Genomic DNA, 24,325 nt, shown 5'->3' with positions numbered 1-24,325 from the left:
TGACAAACATCTGCATTTTTCTCTCAGCAGGGAGTCTGCCCCTGCCTCCTCTGCCAGCCTTCCCTGTGTGCCAGCAGGAGGCTTCTCCCCAGCAGCTGCAGACCTTGATTTTCATTGGGAACACCAGCTTGGCTTGCAGGAAAGCACGGAGAGCTGGCATGTGGTACACACACCTGGGAAAGAGCGCTGGAGAGCCGCAACCGCTCCTGGGCGTCCCTCATTCCTGCAAACCTTCCATTGTGGGAGGTGCTCTCTGCACCAGTTACGAGTCTTTTTATGGTCAAGATAGTTGCAATGTTGCCAAAATGCTGAGATTGCTGAAGCTGCTTTGATGGCCCAAGAAGGTCTGCAGAAGCCTGAAGCAAGGGAGACGTGATTAGTCTCCACAATAAAATTTTCAAATACTCTGGTGAGGAAAAGTCAATGAATAAAAAGCAAACCACAGCCTCTGACCTACACCTTTGCTACCTAATTTTCTGTTAGAACATACCTCTGCTAACTGTAAAACCTAAAACTTATAATTATGAAGCTGAATACATTTTTAATATGGTTGGATGGTTATTAAGGGTGAAGTAATTTTTTAAAGCAAAATTACTAGAGACCTTTCACAACCACAGAATCTCAGATGTTGTTTGAAAAGCAAGAGGATTCAGATTCAAACCCAACAGTTTCCAACTTGATCAAGACTGTGCTGAAGCCAAAACACCACAGACCTTAATCTTCCAGACAATACTTATATAGGAAAAGAGACTGGGGATTTTTCAGCAGGGTCAACAAACTCCTCATTATACTCAAAACATTTCTGGTCTAATATAACCAAAACTTTGTGAGAATAACCAGATATTATTTATATATTATTATATTTTAATTTCTTTTATTTTGTATTGTATTTTATTTATGGGTGATATATATTTATTTTTTACAAAATCTTGCAGGATGTGCTCACAAGATTTCAATGTCATTGCTGCAGATTAACCAGGGTCTAACCCTCAGCCCACATGAAAATAACACCTCCTCACACCACCTCTGAATAAAATTATTAGTCTTAAAGCACCCCATCCTATTTTGACTGCTTTTTTGTTCACAATTTGACTCACAAAATAATTCCTAATCCCTCTTTTTGAGCAGGCTGTTTCTGCTGTTTTCTGTAACCACCCTCACAAGGCATGACAAAGGAACAGGTCACAGCATCACTGTGCCCCACTGCCCTCTCCAGCAGCACCCTCTGCCCGGCGTTGTACGAGTCCTTGCTTAGTGGTTAGCATTAAGCTTTCATGTTAGTGACTAACCTACACTTCTGAGAGTCCGTGCTGCCTTGCCCAGGTTTAGCAAATAATTATGCTTTTAGTGTTTCTGCTTTAGCTGATGCTAAGACTTGAGTTCTTTTCTCCTGTTAGCAGAAAAACAAATATATATTAAAGTAAAATGTTTTTCATTACAATTTCTAGTTTTGCAATCTTCTACCAGTTAGTTCCACATATTTCTGTTTCTTGGGCTCTTTGTAGCTGGTATTTCTCTTTAGACACCTACAGCTATACAGCACCGGAGCACCAAATTTATTTCTATACCCCTCTCAGATCACTTTTTGATGACAGAAATGTTACCAACAGTCTGGCACACCTTCAGTCAACAGCACATCTATTCTGTGAATATTACGGGAGACTTTGCTTCTTTGCTTTCCAGTCCAGCCAAACCAACATATTTAAAGGAGTAAAGAGAAGGAGGAAAAAAAAAAAAGGAATACTTCTATAACATAATTGCATACTTATAAATAGCATGCTTTCCATGTGTGTCAGATATCAAATAGCTTAATGACAACTGATAACTGGCTGATTTCTGCAATCTGCCATCAGCTGCTATTTTCAAGAGAACATGAGCTATTCCTAATACCGTAGTTCAACTCCACTTAGTTGTGTAGGAAGCTTACATTTTTCAACCAGATGGCAGGTATATGCTATTTTAACCAAAATCCTGTTTTAAGAACAGCGGTTGGTATAATGACAGTGCTTGACAAGCCAAGAGGAATTAAAAAAAAAAAAAAAAAGAAGAAGATAACTACATAATACCATTTAATATTGGCCTTTAAAAATATAACATACTCATGAACAGCAACAGATGGGCCAGGCAATCAGGCTGCATAACCTCATTTACTGGGAAAAACAAGGTGTTTTGTTTAGTTTTTTTTTTTTAACTAAACTTCAGCTTTTATTCTCAAAATATACTTTGTAGAACTAGGATGTGATTTTCCTCATGTGTGTATCGAGCCAAAAAGCCTCTACTCCCTGAGTCAAGCAGGGATGAGCTGTTTGGCTGCATTATAGTGTGATTAATCCATGCAACTGCTTTAACACCCAACAGAGGGAAAAAACCATCCCTAGAACACAGGGTTTGATATGATACAAATAACTTGTTGTTAAACATCTCTATCATTAGAGCAAAGTCTACTAATTAGGAAATAAATAATTTACACTGGCATTTCTACGGTAGCAGAAGACACTATCCTGTTCTTTTTCACTGGTGTCTCTTAAATAGCAACAGAAACAGCAGCTGTGAAATCCACTTTACATCTCACAGAAGCAAAGTAATTCTGCATTTTTCAGAAGTGCCATAGCCTGAACATATTTTTTTCCCTGCACCCCAGTAACAACCATCAGTGCCTTTTGGGATCTGACCCACTGCAGTCTGATTTTGCTGCCCATAACACAGGACACGGTTTCCCCCTCTGTACTTACATTATGTCTGGAATCCTCTCTTCAAGCACAAATGGAGAATCAAGGAGTGAAGTAGAGTCTGGGTGACTGAGCAGCACACTAAAACACCCCAGGTGATCACTGTGGCTTCTCCTCTCTGCTGTGTCAGAGATTTCCCTTGTATTCAAAGCTCATTTCAGTGGGGAAGATCCGATATCCTACCAGTCAAGCACACTGAGCCTTCAGATCCTTTAAAGCCCTACCAAAGCATTCAGCAGTAGATGTCTCTATATTTACTGTTGTCTTTTTTAGGATATACGCCTATGCAAGAAGGAAGCAAACTCTCTTTATATTTCACACCCATTTGCACTACTTTTTTTCAGGGTGCTGCTGAAAGAAAAAATTCCCAAGCTAGCTCAGCTCCAAATGGCCAACTACACAACTATGTATTTTCCTCTGGTTATCCTGACTGAGTTATTTTCCCACACGTTCCTGATGTGGCGGATGACTTGTCTGAGCAAGCAAGAAAATGCTTTAGGCAGCAGAACAGAAAATGCAAAAGTGCAGTGAGTCCTATAGGCACCTCCTGGGTTGCGTCCTGCCAGTGAGGCTTGGTTTTCTACCCCCAGCTGAAGCTGCAGGAGGTGCCCATCTCTCTGAAGGCTTACACTGGGGATCTCAGGCCCTGAGTGAGGTGCTAGAATAGCCCCATGTCCAAGCCCTGGGTCTGAACATAAATAGAGAGAATTATTTCTGCCAGCAGTGGACACCAAGGTTTGGCCGTGCCATTAACTGCAGTGACAGCTACCAGGCTGCCAATCCAGGGCAGACTATTTCAGCCAGGACAGATGTATCACTTCCTGGGGAGAAAGGAGGACAGCCCAGGAGCACCACCATTCCTACTGCATCACTTACACATGGCTGTGGCAAAAAGGTCAAGGAAAACCAGGGATAGAAGGGATTGGGCTGGTTTTTGCCCCCTGGATTGGCAGGATGGCTTCGCTTGCCCCATACCTCCCCCCAAAAAGGACAAAGCAGGTCCTCATCCCTTGCACCCACCCCTTCATGGCAGGGAGCACCATGTAGAAGTGTCCTAGACTTGTGGGGTCATTACTTACACTGCCTCCTAAACAAAAAGTCTCAAGAATATTATCTACAGAGAGAATAGTGCCACATATTTACCTCTGACCACTCTAAGTGCCACGTGGTAACAAACATCAAAATATCAAAGTTTTCTGTAACAGGCTGCCCAGCAGGGATGTGCTATTCACAGCTCTGGAGGAGACTTTCCAGTCTCACCTGACTGGATCAAGCCTTGAACAACCTTGTCTGATCTCACAGCTGGCACTGCTCTGAGAAGGAGCTTCTGGAATCCTCTTCTGTTTGACTGCACTCAAACAAATGCATTGCTGACCACTGACTCTCCAGCCAGCAAGTCCTCACAAGCTCAGCACCCTCACAAGGATTTTAGAGCACATTAACTACAAAAGCACAGCAAGGTAGCCTCCTCTAGCCAGGAAGGTCTCCAGACTAGGGTTCTCCTAATGACTAATAGCTCGCAGTGAAGAGCTTCTAACACATGCAGGGTTGGGAGTCAAAAAGTGCAGAAATAAACAATGTCTCAGTTATAAAGAAGGATTTTCTAGATCCTTCCATAAGCTTTTACTTCTACCACTTTGTAAGCTTTTACTGAAGAGTTTACTTTTTTTCTTTTTGTTTTTGCACTGATAGAAAATATATATGGAACTATCAAGAATAAAAATACCACTTTTTAATATTTAGAATAACTGAAAATTTGTTGTCACATTAAAATCTTTACTGGAATTGGGAGGGAATTTTACACATGGCAACAATGAAACAATGCTGAGAAGGAACACCCTGACACCTCTTTTCACAGGCTCTTCACTTGAAATTGCAATTACAGCAATCTAAGTAGGAAAACAATTCTGACATTTAAAAAAGCTGTAATAAAAGAAAACACTGTTTTAAGTTTGCAGGGAGATCTTGAATCACAAGTGTGCCTGATCCATGGAGTACACCCCAGCTGCTGGCAGGATGGGTCTGTCAGCTGCACCTCACCACCCTCCCCCAGAGTTACTGCCCCAGACAGGGCTCAGGAGCTTGGCTGAGACACCCAGGGTCACATCCCCACTGCTCAGCAGTGCAGAGTGGCATGACAACTTCTCCCAGGCAGGAGCATGGTTAGGGGCAATTGCATGGCAATTGCAATCTATTCTTGCTGCAAAGACATCCCAAGAGCTTCAGGATCTCACAATGCCCATCAGTCTGGCTCTCTTCCATCTGACTCATGCCCATGTACCAACACAGCTGGCACATGGCTGTGCAGCAAGGGAAGCCAAGTTTCTCCCCTGAGGGGAAGCTTGATTCATGCCAAAAGGTATTCCAGCCTGGATCTCAGGAGCAGTATCCACCTGTCCTCCCTAACACCAAGGCTTTTTTAGCTCATTCCTTGTGCTCAGCCCAAGAGCCTCAGCAGTTTGGGCTCACCACACCTGAGCAGCAGTGGTCCCATGAGGGGCAGAAGGGTCTATGGACCAAGTGATGTATTTCAGGTATTCAGAGTGCCCAGATCCCATTTGAAGTTTCACAGCAGGAGAGGAAAGGGAAAAAGAGAAGAAGAAAAAACAAATTTAAAAAGATACAATAGATGTGTTCACAGAAACCTGAAACAGAGGCAGCCAGCAGCCCTGTTATCATTGCTGCAGCTGGTATAAAGACAGCACGTTTTCAGGCTGCAGTCACATTTCCAGTTTCTTCTCAGACCTACCTGGAGGGACTGAATAATTTGCATCTCTCTTTTTCCCATATTATTTGCACATTCCACATATTATTTGCATTTATCGTGAAAGGGTGGAGAATAATAGTGCTTACTGCAAGAAATAAATACATTTAAAAAACAAATCAGTCAGTGCTGCCAGTCAGACAGATGCAAAAGTTGACAAAATACAGCCTTTCATTATTTTTTCATTCCAACCAATGCACAAAATACATGAAATATAAAAGAGTGCCTCACATAGATTTTTTCCAGCTGAATGGAGCTTTGACAGTAAAGAACACTGCATTTTTCACATAATAAAATGTGATTTTCCGTCAATTTCACCAGTAATGAAAATGTAACGTACAGCACAATCGCTTGAAAGCCAAGAAGTTGAAGCCAAGGGTGAGGTTAGAAGTTGCAAAACTGGGAGCCTCAAGGGAAGAGAAGTGGTGGATAGACAAGAACTGGTTCTCCGCCCTTCACTGAGTTTTCTATAAATGTCACCCCTACCCCCCAAAAGGGCTCCCCCTCCTCCTGTTCCTGGTGCTCAGTGGGAGGGGCAGCCAGAGCAAAACCATCCATCTGGTTCCCATCACAGGAAGGAGTGCCTAGGCTAGCTCCTGCCAAAGCCTGTCATTAGCAATCAGCACAAGAGAGAACATGAGAAAACACAGCACAGCTAAGACAACAAACCTAATACTTTTAATACACTAATCATAACAGCAGTACTCAATTTTGCTCTCTATAGAAATATCACAGGAGTCAGATGGGTCTTCCTGGTAGCCTCATTTTATCTGGGAAATTAATGTAACAGGCAACACAAATGTTATTTTCTTATGCTGCAGTAGATCCATCAGCACCTATCAGAAACATCTACAGGAGTGAAAATATGGCAAAGAAGGATAATTTGATTAAGCAGGTGCAAAACCTTGCTACCTATTAAGACACTTTGTCTCCTTTTAGCTACAGCATAATAGACACAGCATATAAATCCTAATGCTGCCACTGTAGCCCAAGATCTAATATTTTATGAAAGCTTAGAGAGATGACCATCAAACTGCTCATGTTCTCTTGCCACAGAAGTTCAGCACAACCCTTCCCACCTCCCTTAGCCTTGCCAACCATGCAGAGCAATGCCAACATTTAAACAGTTTCCACAAACTGCTTGTCTTGCATATCATCCTTTAAAATCTATTTTATCACTCTTTCATTTCAGATGGCCAGGGGCAAAGAAAAAAAAAGCCAAACCTACATCCAAGCAGTCTATAGCAATACCTCCTACAGCTGCTGCCATGGGAATGAAGATCTACAGGGATATGAGCACCTTGTACACAAATGAAAGCAGAACTGCCAGCTGGACTTTGCAGGCACAACTGTCCCCCCACCTCGGCAATAAAATCACACACTCCCCTAATTACTGAGTCAGAGTGGTGCTAATTACCCACCCAGAGTAATGAAATCTGACTAGGGTCAAAAGTGATCTGACAGCAGGACAGAGAGAGGCAGCAAGCTCTAATCCTTTGCTGTTCTCTGAACCTGCCTCAAACCTTAAACCAGTTCCCTCAGAAGTTTGCTCCCCTCCCCAGAGGCTACACAAACTCCCTGTGTAGAGTGCTTCTCCCGGTCTCTGAGAGACACATTTTCCCCACCACTGTGACAAGAACTGTCCCTGCTCCTCTGGCACAATCCTGCCATCCTGGAAGAGCACACTGGAGCAGATGAACATTTTGGGATCTCCAGGAGGGCAACCTGAGATCAGCTTTGCATCGCAATGCCTCCCTTGAGCTCTTCGCACCAGAGTAACAACAGCAGCACAACTAACACACAGCAGCAACCAAAACTGATGGGGTTCTTCACAAACACCTCTCCTTCCTACAATTTCCTGTACTGGAAGAAGGGGACAGAGATGGGAAATAAAAAAGAAACCTCCTTGAGGAAGAATTACCAGGTCTCTGCCTAAGGATGACATGGCTCAAACTCCCTCAGGACTCCCCAGGCACATCGCTGTCACCTGGCTTGCCTCTCTCTATCTCCCTGCTTTTGTTAGGCTGTTCCCACACACATCTAAGAATATTCTGGTGAGTGAATATGAATAACAGCTCTTTCTTCCTCCTTTCAGGAAACTATTTCCTCATTTGTTTCTCTCCTCTCCCTGGTATTTAGCTGCAAATGTTAATGACCCATTTAAGAAGAAAAAAGCACCTTCTAGGAATGAAGGTGCCCCAGGCTATTCTATGGGCCAGCTCAGAAGTAAATCCCATAATTTATACCTCTGTGCTCAAAGAGGAACATTCCCAGGACCAAAGAAAAGCACAGAGAAATGGAAAGGGAGAGGAGATTGTCATGTTCTCTCTTGCACACTTCACTGTTTGTTATTCTAGTGCTTTAAAAAGTAAAGACTACTGGGATATCAGGGCTGAGCCCCAGGCCAAGTCTGCTCTGACTTGCTGCCGTGTAATCAATGAGAAACTTTTCAAAATGTCTTCTTTCTTTCCCTTTGTGCATTTATATCTCAGCCTGCTACACTGAAGCTAAGACAAGCCTCCAGAGGCTCGGACAGGCAGCAGTGCCACATCCCAGGATGGGAGCACACCTAAGGGTAAGGCAGCAGCTCTGCTGCAGGAACCTGGCACTGCTTCCCCCTGACCTGGGTGCCTTCATCACACCTCCTGCCCTTCATTCCTGCTGCCTTGGCTCGACACTGCACGCTCACCGGCAGGTTGGTAAAAGGCTGCCTGCTGGCTGGACTCCTTCAGGTTGCTTGCTGGACCCTGGTGACCATTCCCCCTCCCAGGAGCAAGATGCACAACCATGGGATATGTCCAGGAGCAAGCCATAGAGCACTGCACATCCACGAGAGCTGCAGAGCAGGACAAGATGCAGAATGAGGACAGACAGCTCTGTGAAAAGCAGTTTTGAAGGAAGAGATATGGTGGAAACAGAAGTTGACCCCTAAAAATTGGAAAAAGAACAAAGAAAGTTGTGGAAGGGCAAGCCATCTGCTGTAGACTGAGCAGCTGATGTTCTTTCTTGTAAAAGAAACAGCCAGGTTAAAGCTGACAGATTGATGAATGAGCAGGTCAATTTTTCTCCTAGACTTCTTATGATAAGAAGATGGGAAATGGTGTGCTAAAATCTTCATGAGGTAGAGCTAATAGAAAAATATCTCCCATTTATCCCTTAAAAGTCATAGCCCACAAAGGGATTTCCTCCCTTTCACCATTCTTCTCACCTCTGAAGCATTTCCCCTGTCTTTCTGTACTGTAAATCTACACTTTAGAATAGCAGAAGATACTGTGTATAGGTAGCCAACCTGTTGTTTAGACACAGTCAAACCCAAACAATATAAAGAAGAAAAAAAACACAGGGGAAGAGACAGGCAGATGGGGTGACCTGTGTAGACGGGCATTGCAGCCTGGGTGTTATTGAAACATGCTGAAGCACCATTTGCACAACTTTTAACTCCCTAGTTTTTACAAGCTTAAAAATGCAAATACAAAATCTGACTGCAAGGCAGAAAGCTGGGAGCTCAAGTTTCAGCTCAGAACTACATTCCCAGTGCTTTTGTACTTAAGGTTACAAAAACAATGCATCTATACTGAAAAGGATGATTTGGCATGCCTCTAAACTAAAAAAAAAAAAAAACCCAAAAAAAAAACCAAAAAAAAAACCTGATATAATTTGGAGATGTAGAAAAGGACCAACAGTGTAAAACATGCTTTTCATCAGTTGATCACATATCACTTGTTTTTATGTGACTGCATATATACAATTTTCACAGAAGTGTTTGCCAAAAATTCAATACAGCTTCTGAAAGCAAAGGAGCACCCCAATACTCTTTGGTTACCCTGCACTGGCAAAACAATATTGGACAGATTTTAAATGCATAACGCTTGCTATTATATCGACTATGTACACTACACTTAGCAGAATAGTACCCAAAACCAGTAAAAATATATCCAGGAGGATTCATGTTAAAAAAAAAAAAACATACTTCCCTTCCTTTTCACTTGCAATTACTGCAAGGCCAAATGGAGCAGGCTGCAAGGAGAGGGCAGACACCCAGCAACACCTTGCTTGAGAACACACCAAGCACTCAGAGTCTGCACTCTGCACCCAGAGCCCATCTGAGATCCCCGAGTTTCAAACTACATCAGGGTAGCTGAGCTGTGATGAACTACCCTCATTAATGCTGAACTGCTTTGTTTTGATGAGCTTAATGAAAAATTATGTTTGTGCCCTAAGTGGACTATAAATCACCAAGGCATTTAGCCTCTTACCTTAGTACTGTCAAACATACTTTGCAATGGCCAAACACAATCCATATGACGAATCTATGTAGCTGAAGTCTTCAGACCACCAGTGATGTGTGCCTTAAAACCCTCATAACTAAGAAGAGAGGAAGGACAAAAAGGAAAATAGTAAGTAATAAGTAAAAAGGAAAATAGTAAGTAGTAGTAAGTAATAAGTAAGTACCAGTGACCTGAAATGGCACAGATTTCCCAGAGAATATGACAAGCAGAGGCAGAATAAAATAATCCAGAGCTGAAAAGGCAGAGGTAATACTTTCAACTTTGCATTTCTGCAATCTCACATTGTGTGTCAGCAGAAAGACGGGCGCTTGCAGAAATTGCAAAACATGGGATCTGTGGAGGCTGAGCCTCAGATCAGATTTGGAAAGGACTCTGCCTTGATCCACTGCTGGGGCAGATGTGCACCCATTGACTGTTTCAGCTTAGCTCACCTCCTACAGGGCTTGTCTGGGGATCCTCTAAGGGGACTGCTGCCAAAGATCCCACAAAAATAGAGGGCCACAATGTATTGCCTCCATTTTCTCAGATTCATAGACTGCTTTGGGTTGGAAGGGACCTTTATAGGTCCAAACCCCAGCCATGCACAGTGACATCTTCAACTGGATCATGTTGCTCAGAGCACCAACCAACCTGACCTTGAATATTCCCAGAAATGGGGCACCTACTTCCTCTCTGGGCAACCTGTTCCAGTGCCGCACCACCCTCGAAAAAATTTCCTTGTATCCAGTCTAAATTCCTCTTTTAGCTTAAAAGCATAACTGCTTGTGCTATCAATAAATGCCCTGCAAAAAGTCTGTCCCCATCTTTCATAGGTTAGATACTAGAAAAAAGGTTTTTCACCCATAGAGTACTGGGAAGTGCTCACAGCACTATGCCTGACCGAGTTCAAGAAACCCTTGAACAATATTCTCCGGCACCTAGTGAGACTCTTGAGGATGGTTCTGCCCGGGGCCAGGAATTGGACTCGATGATCCTTGTGGATCCGTTCTAACTCAGCTTATTCTGTCATTCTTATAAACCTCCTTTAGTTACTGGAAGGCTGCTCAAAGATCTCCTCAGCTGAACAACCCCAACTCTCTCAGCCAGTCACCACAGAAGCGCTCTAGCCCTCCAATAATTTTCATGGCCGTCCTCTGGACCCGCTCCAAAACGTCCACGGCTCTACTGAGCGGGATGCAGCACTCCAGGCGGAGGTCTCACGGACACGGAGTAGAGGGGCAGAATCACAACCCCTGTTCCCTTCTGCTGAGACGATCTTTATCTTTAAAGAGGCCGGATGCGGCCACGGGACCCTCCCCCGGGGCCGCGACAGGAGCGGGGTCCGGCGCTGGCGGCGCGGCCGCGCCATCGCCGCGCCTGGAGGGGCCCCTAGCGGCTCCGCCGGGCGCTCCCGAGCCGCGCACCGCCCGCACGCACCCACGGGCAACGCGGTCACGGGCACCCCGCACCCACGGGCAACGCGGTCACGGGCACCCCGCACCCACGGGCAACGCGGTCACGGGCACCCCGCACAGCCCGGGGGCTGCGCTTCCCAGAGCCGGCTGCCCGAGCTGGTGAAAGCGCAGCAGCAGAACCAGGCAGAGCTGGAGAGGATGCCGAGCGAGCCGCGGCTGCCACCCACCTGCTGCCATCAGCCCCGCGCCCACCGGACACCAGCTTTGCTGCTTGCCAAGGGGTTGCCATCCCCAGCTATGGATGGCCCAGCCCCCGACCTCTGGAAGAGGCACCCCAGCAATTGGATGGCCAGCATGCTTGGGGTGAGCAAGCTCCAGACAGCCCAGAAAACGTTCATCTTACTTTTCTTCCCGTTTCCTGCAAAGAAACCTGGATTTGCAGCATTATCTGGGTCAACTCATAGAGTATATCAACGTTCACCCATCAGTTTGGGAAAAGGGGATAACGGCGAGGCTGAAGGCTCGGATGACTCCAGGGCTGTATTTGCTGCATCACAGATAAACACCCCACTCACCCTGCCAGTGCTCCCCCATGGGGATGCACTTAGGCAGCAGTCAAATGCTCATGGAAACATTTGTGGTGACAGACTTTCCCACTAAGACCAAGTACAGCACAATCGCATTGGAGTCACTTTTTAAACCCCATTTAGAAGTGGAATACCAAAGGGAATGCAAGCACTCCACTGCACTCCATTCACTTCCAAACCCTGTATTTATGGATAATGTATTTAAATAAGACTGTTCCGGTGGGAAGGGACCTTGGGAAGTCTGCAGCTTCCTGCTCAAAGTAGGGCCAACCCTGACTTCATGTGATGCTGCATAGGATTTGGTTTACCTGAGCCCTGAAAACCTCTGAGAGCAAAGCTCCTTGAGTCTCTTTAGGCGAGTTATCAATGCACAATTTTCCCTAGGGAGATATTATTTAATATTTTCTCAGAAATTCCCACTCCAGTTTGCAATCCTTGTTCCTTGGAGCTGGCTACATCTTTTCATCAACTTTCCCACAGATAGGGGCAGGCTGCAGTAAGGTCTCCTCCAAAACCATCTCAGGGCTTAACAAAGCCCTGCCCCTCAGTCTCTTCTTCCAGAGCACATGCTCCAGGTCTCTGGCCATCAGAAGCCCAGTCATTTGACTGTTTCACACAATGTGCCACTCATATTTTATAGAAAGTAACAAAAATGCTTAAAATACATGTGTGAAGCAACAGGTCCAAATTTCAATAGTTCTCCAACAAAAAGGCAACAAACCTACCAGCTATTCATTTACTTAAAGGAAAGGCAGATAGCAGAGGCCATCAATGTTTAGAAAAAATAAAAGCAACCCTCCTTCAAGGCAGCAGAGGGAACCTACTTACCATTTTTCACTTAGTGCTCTGTGAAATACACATGAACATACTTAACTCCTTGAAAACTTAATGCCTTCAAGAGAAGTCGTGCTATAAAATGCTAGCATGCTTTATACCAAAAGCTAGCTCTTTATACCAAAAGAGTCTTCTGATTCACACACCAACAGGAGTATAATGATGGTGTGTTGCAGGTAAATTATTTGCAGGAAGTTTATATTAGAAAATAACACACTGCAGTCCCAGAGACCGTGCTCAGTGCCCAGCACTTGAGGAACACTACAAGAATGATTAGGACCTTTGTATTTGTTGATGGGAACAGCAATAATTAAATATTATGAGCTCTGAATACAGCTCCCAGGTGAAGAAAGCACAGGAGGCATATCTGGCCAGCCTGGGAGATTACTGTAGCAGCAGTCCTCCTCCGCTGCTACAGCCACAAGCCACATCCTTGGGCAGAGCTGCTAGAAGTGCCAGTCAGAGCAAGTACCGAGCCCAAGCCCAGGTCTTGTACATGTTCAGGGGCCCTGGCAAGTCACTGCTGCATAACTAGGAAACCCAGACTCTATGCAAAATGACATTTGTACACACATTTGAGTTGACACTGTCAAGAGCTGCCACCTAAATGCCGGCACAAACACAGCACCCCAGCTCAGGGACACCAAATAAAACAGATTCAGCTGCCTTTTTGAAATCCGGGAAGCTGACACCAAAACCACCCAGCCAGACTGGTTAGCTGGCTGTTCCACTCTTCGGCATCACAATCAGGATTTCCAGCCTCCTCCCCAAGTGAGCTGGAAAGATGAGCTGTCACCATGACAGAGCTACATGGGGATATGATGAAATCACCAGCAAGGCTCCCGCTGACCTCAGGTAAACTCTAGAACACACCATGACAGGCTCCACAGAAACTTGACAAAGACAAAATGAGTATCACTACTCTTTTGGATGAGAAAAAAAAAAATTATTTCCTGTTGTTTTCCTAGACATTTCTGGGGACATCACTTGGAAGCTTCTCTCCAACTAATGGCTAATCACTTCTTTTCCCCTATTGCGTATATTTCAAAGGTAAAACCATCCCACTTATTTAGACCAAGAAGGTATCAGAACAGTCAGTGAACAGTACAGACTCTTTGAGAACTACAGTTGATGTGGAAGACACATCTTTATTGTTTCAGCTGCAAGCAGTCGTTATATTTCGAAGTAACCAACACAGGAAAAAAAAAATCCCCATTACTACTCAGCATGCCAAAGCATACTTGAACTGCTTCAACACGCTACGCTGGAATTAAAACAAAGAGTTATTTCAGGTTTGTTTTAATTCATTACTAATGTGTCGACTGTTTTAGGATCCTTTGCCAAGAGCAGCTACCCTGTGCTGAGAGCTAATGAAGTTAAGATCAAAAGCACTGAGTCGTGGACCAGGCCAATGTCAGGGATCAGGTGGAACTGCAGGGCTGAGCAGTGCAGTGCACGGGGCCTGGCACAGATGTGATGTTTAAAGCAAGGACCAGAAGTGAATTAAAGTTTAGGATGGTTGCTTGCTGTACAAGATCGACTTCCCCAGGTTAGCTGCTTCCTGCTTGGCTACCCAGGAGGGTGTGTAGAGATCAATAGCTGCATCTATCAGCAGCAGGTCATTTCTAAACTGATGTTAACCACCACCTCTCTGTCTCTGTTTGAGACGCTTGCAGGGGAAGTCAGCTAAGGATCAAGTATGGTTACAAACAGGGACTGCATGATATGGATACAAATGTTGTGTCCTGGGTCTGCAAGGGCGAGCTGCAGTGCTGGGCAGCAGCAGGGAGTCCTCCTCCCTTTTGATTCCAGAGATCTCTACAGCCCAACATTACACAGACTGGACAGCAGATACAGCTTGCTGATCCCCTGTCCCCCCTGCAGCTCTGCAATTCTTGGAGTGCTTTGGGAAGAGGCTGTGAGGCACTGATGCCCTGCCAGCATTGGAGGGAACAGCCAGGAGGTAACCAATCCAATGTCAAGGGCAGCAGTGGGGCTGGAGTGAGCAAAGATGAATCTCACCCTGTGTGCAAGAGGCTAACAAAATGCTTTGAGAATGACCCAGTCTCCATGACAGGGAGACAAGCTGAACACAAACACAACAGATCAGTGGAGAGACTCCCACCTGCACAAGACTGTTCACAGCACGAGAGGTGTCACAGCACCCAGCCAGAGCTGGGACCTGGCTACAAAGGGCTGGCAACCAGGGTGCTAATTCATAATGCATCCGTAAACACCTTTATTTCTCTGGAGCTACATCAAGGTCTGGAAGCAGAAAAAACAGTTACTCCAAACCAAAACTTGGCACAGTGCCTCCGCTTGTGATTATTTAAGAGCCAACACATTCCCAGAACAGTTCATAGCTCTGTGCTCTGCTCAGAAAGAAGGACTCCACAGAAACAAAAGGGAATAAAGAGAGAGGCACCAAAGTTATAAATGGGTTTGGAAACAGGTCAGGCATCAATGACACACAGCTTCTGCAAGGACCCCCAAAGCACAGACCTGGAGGGTATCATAGGCACAATTCAAAAGGCAGCTATTTCTTTCTGCTATCAGCTGTGAGGCTTCAGATGGAGACTTCGCCCAATCTGGGAATTAACCCTTTCAAACCAAAGGCAATCCCATTTGGCCTAGAGTCCAAGAAGCAAGCAACAAGAGCCAAAAACCATTTGGAATCTTGGTTTATAGGGAAAAACTCAGACACTTAAGAGGTTACAGAGGTGGCAAACATGTCCTGAGAATATAGAGACCTGAAGCCAGGTAACTGCTTGAAAAGGATGGTCAGCAATTGCTCTGCTGCACAAAAACAACAAAACCTTACTATACATCTAATAATTTTTGAGGGCATCAGGAAAACAAGGAGAGTAAAGGCCTAACATAGGATTTGTTGATGGGTTGTGAAAGCACCCTCATCAGAGGTTTTGAAGACAAACACCTAGCCTTCTCGGGGGCAAGGAGATGGATTAGAAGATATCTTTAAGTTGCTTCTGGCCCTGAATTTCTAACAGTATTCCATTTTCGCTGGTGTACCCTTTCTTGTCAGTAGGCTTTGATTGTTAAGCTTAAAACAAAAAAAATCTTGTCCTTCACTGACTTGTCTGATGCCAATTCTCATTTTCTTCCTTCTTATTTTATTCAGTCAACAGATTGTACACCTCTGTATCAAACTACAGGGAACAAAACTTCTTGTGTTCATACATCTAATGAATATGATGGACACAGAAGACACCAGCCCTGCCAGCTTTAAAACAAAATATATTGATTTACTTCATGGTTGAGTCTTGCACAACACCCCCAGACACTAGCTTATCAAAAATAAATAGTGAATTTTGCTGAGCAGCAAGGGATATTGAAAGATTTAAAACTAATATGTAATAGTCAGATCTGTTTCCTGTTTCCAGAAGTAAAGGAATTTCCTGTTTCCAGAACTGGCTATTTAAAGAAAATCCTGACAGAGGGTTTGGGGTTGGGTCGTCTTCCTAATGATGCCAATGAAAATAAATTAATAGGGCTGGTGTTCCTGAGCTCATTCTTTGGAGAGGAGTGGCCTCTCATTTGCAAGCCACACAGATCACCACACTGCCAGGTGCCTCGGTGATGGAGGATGAAGAGGAGGCTGTGGCACTGGAAGCCTCTGCAAGAGGGCTCTGCCATCAGCCTCTTCTTTCAGTTCATGCCACAAATACTGCAGTCAATCCAGAATGACCAGTAGGAACACAGGAACAGCAAAGGGCCAGCTAAAAATCTTAGCCGCTGCAACTACTCAATCAAATACCCAAGGACTTCTTTTCTCCAAACATGAAGCTGGATTCTTTTCATTTCAGCTGTTAGTCAAGGAGGGGAAAATATATATTTTTTTTAAATCCTAGATTGTTCACTTGTGGAGTATTTCTGTCATGCTGTCACTTTAATGGTTTTCATCTCTGCTCCAGGGCAGTTCAAACGGCTAAAAACATGGGGTGGAAAAATGTGTACTGAAAGGTGCAGCCCTGCTGGAAACTGTAGGAGAGCTCTGACCTCCTCACTAAAACAAAGGTTTGACATTGGAAGCGCACCTGTGCTGTACACTGTGCATTTTGAAAATGTGAAGGTTTTATAGATTTTAAGTAGCTAAAATTGCTTTTAATTTTTTTTTTTCCTTATTTAAGTTACATTTGCAGGTTTTCAACACTTAAGAAGCAAAATTCTGTCCAGGTTTGGTCTTGAAGAAAAAAAAGCTGTGTGGCCCTTTTTTCATTAGGATTTCACAGTAATTTGTGAAGGAAAACCAAACTGATTGGTTTGCTGGGGTTAGCTGGGCCCAGGACTTTCATGCAGGAGTTCATGAAGGCAGAGGGAAGCTGGTGCTGTTTGGGGACAGAGCCAGGCAGTGTGACATCCACCACCCTGCTCAGCTCACACGTGCACAGGCTTGCAGCTAGGGACCCTTCCACGGTAGTAGAGGTAAGAAACAGACAACAAGATATTTCTAGGGATGGAAGCAAGGCAGCCTGTGACCAGTGTTCTGCTTCCTGCTCTCCAGAGCCATACTTTATTCTTCCATCCATGAAATGACACAGGGCTCAAAGCTGCACACTCCACATTTTCATTTTAAGCAATGAACAAAAAACTAGGACTCTGAAACTGTCCTGATCTACAAGTAGAGAGTAGAACCTAAGAAGTCCCACCTGTCTTCATAGCACAGGAGTTTCCTGATGCTCCTTTTATTCCTGACTCCACAGGAACACACAGTCTTGCCCATCTGCCAGACAGGCAAAGCACGTTTAAGCAGACACAAGTTTCAGGGAGAGAAAGGGAGTGGAACAGGACTGCCACTAAGTACCCTTCAACTCCCTTGCATCACTCCTGTGATTAAGGGAGCTGGAAAGATTTGTTATGGGGAAACATGAGGGATGCACAAATCCAAGCAGAGGAGCAGGTGGCAAAGACAAATGGGTAGAGGAGAGGGGATAAGGCATTCTCTAGCTACCACTTCACATGAGGCAGGGCTACACATAGTGCTGGTATTGCAATACTTGTTCTGGATGGAGGCAATTTTTTAAAAAAATGCTGCTTCAGATATTCGCAACATTGAAATTAAGCATTATTTTGTTATTGGTATTATCTCAGCTGTGAAATATTTGGGGCAATTGAGTCAATGCATAGACAAGTGTCAAAAGGATTGAAAAAGCAGATTTCCTGCCATTTTTCACATTGAAACAGACGCTCAGTGGAAACTGGCCTTCTCACCCCCGCTGCCAAAACGCAAATTGCCTATTGCAAAAGCCTGGTCTGTCTTTCCTGGACAATTTTTCCACCTGTTTCCTGGTAGGTAATGACACCCAAGAGCAGGGAAACAGCAATATTTAAGGGTCATTGTCATAGCACTACACACATGGACCTGTGCAAAGTCTGTACTCCAGATCCACTCCCATGGCAGATGCTGTGTCCCCTGTCACACTCCTAGTTTGGATTTCTGCAGACCCAAAAAAACTCCATCCTCACCACAAGCAATCCCCCAGGGATGGTCTTCCTGCTGCTGCCACCAAGGAGGGCTCATGTGGAAATCAGCAAAATGACACTTTGGCAACATCAGCTGGCTGAGCCTGCTCAGAGGTGGCTCCTCCACATGATGGGCTACAGAGAGGCTGCCCTGGGCAGCCCCAAACACAGAAACCCCTGGGTTAACATGACACTCTCTTTCTAGCATCCTCAACAGCTCAGTTCCTTTTTCTGCTCTGGAATTTCAGAGCAGGCCAGGCACAGCCAAGCTAAGGACACACAGGAAGGTTTACAAAAGATTTTCACAAGTGGCTTTTGATTTTCTTCGCACAAGTTACAAAACCTACTTGCAGCCAGCAGCTATCACAGAGCCTGCCAGAGTTGTCATGATTGGAGCATGCAGAAGCTGTAAGCATTACTGCATGCATTTCACAGACTATGGTATTTGCCATGATGCTATAGGACTCCCAGTGTGGAACCACAGCAGCATTCCCAGGATCTCAGGACTTGAAAAGGCATAGAGCTTGGGGTGTGTTCACTCAGCTCCAAACCATTAAAAATGCTAAAAGGCAAATTCTTACCTCCTCACTCACTCTCCCTGCAGAGGAATACCAAGATGGCCACACCAGCCCCAACAGCATCACCAAGAGCCATGTGAGACATTCCTACCAGGGAATTACCAAAGCTGTCTCCTGAGTGACTGACCCCCAGAAACAGAGCAGACACTGAAACAAGGCTGCAGAATCATGACCAAAAGTCAGGGTTAATACAGCACAAGTAGCAGTAAGTTATTCAGTAATGCGAAGCATCAAACTTCCAAGACCTGCAGTTATTCAGAAAGTCTGGAAAAAGGCAAAATCAGCTCAGATTTCAAAAGCAGCAAAGCAAGTGCAAGCTTGACAGCAAGCATTCTGCAGTTCCCGACCTTTGGAAAATATTGGAAAAGGTATTAAGCGGCGGGGGGAAAAATTAAAAATTAGTACATGCCTAGACTGCCTCTACCCTACTGTTTTACAACTTCCCCAACATACCTCTCCCATGAGGTGGAGCTGGCTGGCAGGGATAAGAAAGGAGAGCTCCTGAGGTCAGCAGTAATAACCTAAGTGACATGACTAATGAGAGCAGAAATCAGGAAGCCTGGCTTACATGCTCACCTTCATCACTGCCAACACCAGTGGGAAGCATTTACCAAGACTAATCTGGTCTAGACCACAGCAAGGCATGGAGCTGCCACCAGACTCACTTCCCTGGGAGAAACGTATGCAGAGGAACCAGAAATGATGTTTTCTTTTCAATGTCAAAATCACAGACCAGAGCGAGTTGCTCCAGTTCTAGGCATGTGAAGTGTCTCCCACATAACACAAATGAGGACATCAGGTATTAAACTGAGGGCTTGCTGAATGGGAAATTAAGTGTGGGATGGTGCAGGGTTTTCCTCCCTCATCATGTACAACTAGTGGCCTGGATCCTGCATATTTCTGGTTTTTTGCACTGTGATTTAATGCTACAATGACTTCAGTCAGAATTAGTTAGACAGCTTGCACACCAAGAAAATATTTAGGCAGTATTTAAAAACAAGTTCTGGGCTTGGGGTCTAGGCATAACTATGAAAAAAAAATCACAGTATGTAGGCTAGGTGCTTGAAAAAGTTAGTGTGAGATGTCCTAACACCACTCCTGCAAAGACTTTGGGATCATCATGAACTACTTGGTGCACAAATAATTCTCAAAACCTAGGTATCTGCAGACCACATGCAGAATCTAAGCTATTCAGGCCATTCAGATAAAAAAGCAATTGCTTATGGCATAAAACCAAATACAGGGTCACTTCCATGTTGTTCTTTTACAGCCAAACCAATTTCATTATATTTACTTAAACTTTTAATTGCTGTTGAGATACCATTTACATTTGGTAAGTTCCATTTCACATAAAAGCTGTGGCAGTCAATGGAAGAGACAACAGCTCTATGGAGCAGAAGGAGGAAAGATGGTGGCTTACACACAGAAAAGATACCATTAGCATCATCTCCATGAAACAGGAGAAACAGCAATGAAACTAGAAAAGAACAAAAAAGCAGGAGGGGAAAAGCAAATAATATGTCAGGTAGGTTGCACTACACAGGAAAATGGCTAGGCTGAAACTAGCTCACAGACAGCTGGAATGCTCCAATAGTCAGACTTTTTTCAGATCGCATAAAAAAATTTAAATTTCAGCTGCTTAAAAGAGAAATCTGTGTTCTCCATTCTATCTGGAGGCCATAACTTTGTTACTGGAAGATACTGCTATTGGCAGAAACTGGATAACAGCTACGAAATCAAATATTTATTTGCTTGTAAATTCAGGGGCACTAAGAACCACTTACACTTAAATATTCATTTAACCTTTGTGCTTGTATTTGCATCTGTGCAAAACCTCTGGACCACTATTATGTCCCCAAAATTTTCATGGAGTAACACATGACTCTGCAGTCAGGTTGTTCCTTAAAAACATTACATAAATCACATGACTTTGAAGATCAGCTCCAACACCCCTTAAAGTGATTGCTTTCAGGTGGAGCAGCCTTAGAGTCAGGAGACTGAGGAGCAATTAATGACAGCAAGTCTTGCATTTTGAAACTGTCTCCTCCTACATGTGGTTTCTACAGTGAGACCAGGACACACTGGATACTCTTTATATCCAAGGCATAAGCCTTTGCCTATAGGCTTGGTAGAATTAGGGTAATGCTATGGCACAATACAATTCTTAGAACAATTGCTCCATATTAACACTTTTTTTCTATACTACTGGTTTAAACATTTTCCCTTTAAACTGGAAGATTTAAAATAAGTATCGATATTGTAGATATATTAGCTATTACATGTCTGTCTATCTATCTTTATATATTTACACCTGTTCTCAGAAAGTCAGGACACCTCTGGACAGCTACACATTGCTATCAGCCCTCTGGGGCTGGTTTAGCCTGCCTCCAAATTTTAAAGTCTACTCCAGAGCAGATTCCCCCTGGGATAAGTTTAATCCTGTAAGAGCAGTAACAACATGCTGTCCATGCTCACAGAGTGTGCTTCAAGACCCCAGATCTGAAGAGTCATTCACCAGTAATTTGCTAGGGAAAGAGAAATTGGTATTCCCACACCCTTTGACCTTGCTTCCCATACCACCCAAGGAAATAGGGGCACTAATATGCCTTGACCCAGACCCACACAGCAACTGCTCAGGGCTGACAGATGTGTATTTCACCACATACCTATGACAACAGTTTACATGGATTAGCCGGTTTGACTCACTTCTCTTTTGAAATACAAATACATCTTAAAATTACCTAGGAAGTGGCACTGCCTGTGTATCCAGGCTCCCTGGTCAGAAGAGAAAAAGATTCCTTTATTCAGGTTTGAAGCATGGTTTCCCCCTGCAAGTTTTCATTCCTTCTCCCCCTCACCTTTTGAAGTGGCCAGCTGACTAATGCCAGTTGTATTTGCCATGCTGTAGGTCACAGCCCAACTGGGCAGGCTGACAGCGCTGCCCAGAGAGATATGAGAAGTCCAGGTTTCCCAAACATGGGTGTACCTCTGCATGGTCAGACAAACTGAGTACAAGTAGTAGGCCAAATAATTATATAGCAAGCTCGTATTTGGTGCTTTTCATCCATACACTCCAAACACATTAAAAGAGAAGCAGTGTATTATTACTGTTATTGCTGTTTGCTATATGGGGAAACTGAGGCATGGAGAGATGAATTTCCCTGTTAGGTTCACCTAGTGGGTTGGAACAAAGCTCGGGAGGGGACCTGTTAGAACAAGTTTGAACCTAAATAGCAAAGAAAACGAAGTTATTATCTGCATTCCATCAACTGCTGTACCATATGGTTAGATGTGGGCACGAGTCCAAGCAAAGCACCTAAATGACTCCTTGAGCTCTAATGCAACAAACAAAACCCAAAACTTACATCCATATATTAATCAGTGTAATCCCTTAAGCTTTGCCTGCTTTTCTGCTGACACTATGTTATGAGGAGCTATGCTGAAAATTTAACGAAGGATAAACCCAGCAGATGAGCACTGTCTCTTACACTACACATACCTGATCCCACCTTCCCAAAGCTCTCAGCTTCCAAGAGGGTTTTTCCCCTTGACTACAGGCTCTTTCCATTCCTGGTAAGATGGCACTTAACAGTATACTTAAACAAAGCATTTGCTATGAGCACCTTGGTTCCTGATTATATCTCAAGCACGTGTCAGGAAGATACTGCACATCCTAATTACTCTTTATCTGAATCAGAGATTCTGAGATTTAATAACTCAGAGTCTGAGACACAAGAATGAGCAAGTCTTCTGTTATTAAATATTGTACAGTTTACCAAATAGAAGAAAAAGGAAATGAAAACCAGATAAAAATGACGTTTGTCTCCTTTGAAAACTGCTTTGTTCTGCTGCCCCACTGCTTGAAGCAGATGAACTCATGTACACCAAGAAATGAGGAAAATTAATCAAGGGATGAAGGGCAGGAGAGGGAAGCCTTTACATGGGTGCCCTGTGCTGATGGGCTGGATATGCAGGGATTTTTTGTTATCTTTAAAATAACATTTTCTTGGGCTTCTGCTCTCAATCTTGAATCAAGCAATCCAGGATTGCAAGTTCTGCCCTTGAAGACCTGCCAGAGGGCCTTCAAGGAGAAGCAGGGAGAAGACAAAAGGGCATACCATGACTGCTCCACTGACTCTGAAATCAGACAAGCATGCCCAAAACAGAGTGGATGCAGCAACACTACTTCATGCCTCACATCCAGGGACTTCTGCTGCTCTGTATTTTAATGGTTTGGGCATTTTACCCAAGAAACAAGTGGTGACAATGTTCACCATGCATCCAGGGGTAGAAAAAGCAGGTACGTTGACAGAAGGCTGTTTCTCCATGAAAGCTTACTTTTTATGTCCTGCATAAATTTGCAGACACACTGCAAGTAATTTCTGAAGTGGACGGGGTTTTTTTTTCGTTTCTTACAAAGGTCAGCATAAGAATTTGACCTCACTGACAGGCAATGTCACACTAGAGATAAGTTCACCAGAGCTGTTAAAAAATATTTCAGGACCAGGTTAAGATGCTGTTTATTCCCTAGGCTAGACTAAAATGTGGAAGCACCCTTATGTAGAAAGGTGCCCACCTGCCCTGGGCCAGGAGGTCAAGACAAGGAGAACTAAAGGGAACAACAAAATCGGAGCAGTTGTGTCAAGGCTGGGCATTGACAGGGGGTTGGACATTCTACAGAAATGGCATCTCCACAGCAAGGTACGAAGGTATCCAGTGCAGGCAACCACCGTGGGTATTTCAATATAGCAAAAGTAAGGCCCAGCCAACCCAGAAAGACACTGCAGACACACACCAGCGAGCCCTTCCTCACCAGCTTGATGGGCAAGGGTAACACGGGGAACAATACCTGGCAGACAGAAGGAAAATGAGGCAGAGCCTGGAGGAGCTGCAAGAGTTGTGCCAAGAGGCAGCGACAGCAAGGATCCAGTGCGGGTGAGCCGATGGCTGCACAGGCTAAAGGCTGGGGGAAGCAGGGCTGTGGTATTTGTACACATGTGAGCCTGCGTGCCTGCGTCAGGGGAGCCGGCAGCAAACAGCTCCCAGTGATGATGGCAAGAGGTAATTACAGCCTGCAAAGGTTGGAGCTCGTAAAATGGAATTAGATTTCCTCGAAAGTTCGCGGCCGCCGATTCTGCACGTAGTCTGGACGCAAGGGATGAGCAAGAGACTGAACAACTACTCACTTTGTGTCCAAATGGGACAGTCAGGCAAAAATTTGATGGGATCAAGAAAAGATGTTTGGGAGGGAGGGTAAGGAAATGGCTCATACCACCAGTAAGCTACTGAGAGGAGCGTCAAGAGAAAGGCAATGAAAGGCCAAGTGGGAAGCAATGAACAAAAGAGAGCAGGTGTGCAGTATGGAAAGGCTAGCCAAGACCATGGAGCAGGCTGGAGTATAGCAGGCAAGGGACTGGACTGGTGAGAGCCAACAGGAATCTGCAGGACAGCCCAGAAAAGGGACAGGGAGAACTGAACCAAGGGCCAGCAAGACATCCAGAGAGGTCAGTGAGGATCAGGGGATAAGGAAGGAGGAGAGTTGAAAGCAAAGCAGTCAAACACAGATGGCAAGAGGTCACAGTGGTCTGGCCAAGAAAGGGTGTTGAGACAGAAATGATGTGAAGATAAATCAAAGTTCAAGTAGAAAAGTTTCCTCATCCACAGCAGAA

The 24,325-nt window shown here is 44.5% G+C and overlaps 1 protein-coding gene across 3 annotated transcripts in view; it reads right to left on the bottom strand.

Annotated features, from left to right (window-relative positions):
- STOX2 (storkhead box 2) overlaps window positions 1-24,325 on the bottom strand; it is a 141,464-nt gene that overhangs the window by 94,165 nt on the left and 22,974 nt on the right. Inside the window, exon 1 of one of the 3 annotated variants that reach the window (XM_059844606.1) lies at window positions 2,733-3,184. The exons of the other annotated variants lie outside the window; for them this stretch is intronic. The gene's annotated coding sequence lies outside the window, so the exon portion shown is untranslated. Of the gene's footprint in view, window positions 1-2,732; window positions 3,185-24,325 lie in introns of those variants that run through there. 3 annotated transcript variants of the gene reach the window in all.

This window comes from Haemorhous mexicanus, chromosome 4 (genome assembly GCF_027477595.1).
Source record: "Haemorhous mexicanus isolate bHaeMex1 chromosome 4, bHaeMex1.pri, whole genome shotgun sequence".
Lineage (NCBI taxonomy): Eukaryota > Metazoa > Chordata > Aves > Passeriformes > Fringillidae > Haemorhous > Haemorhous mexicanus.
This window is presented reverse-complemented; position numbering and strand designations above follow the sequence as displayed.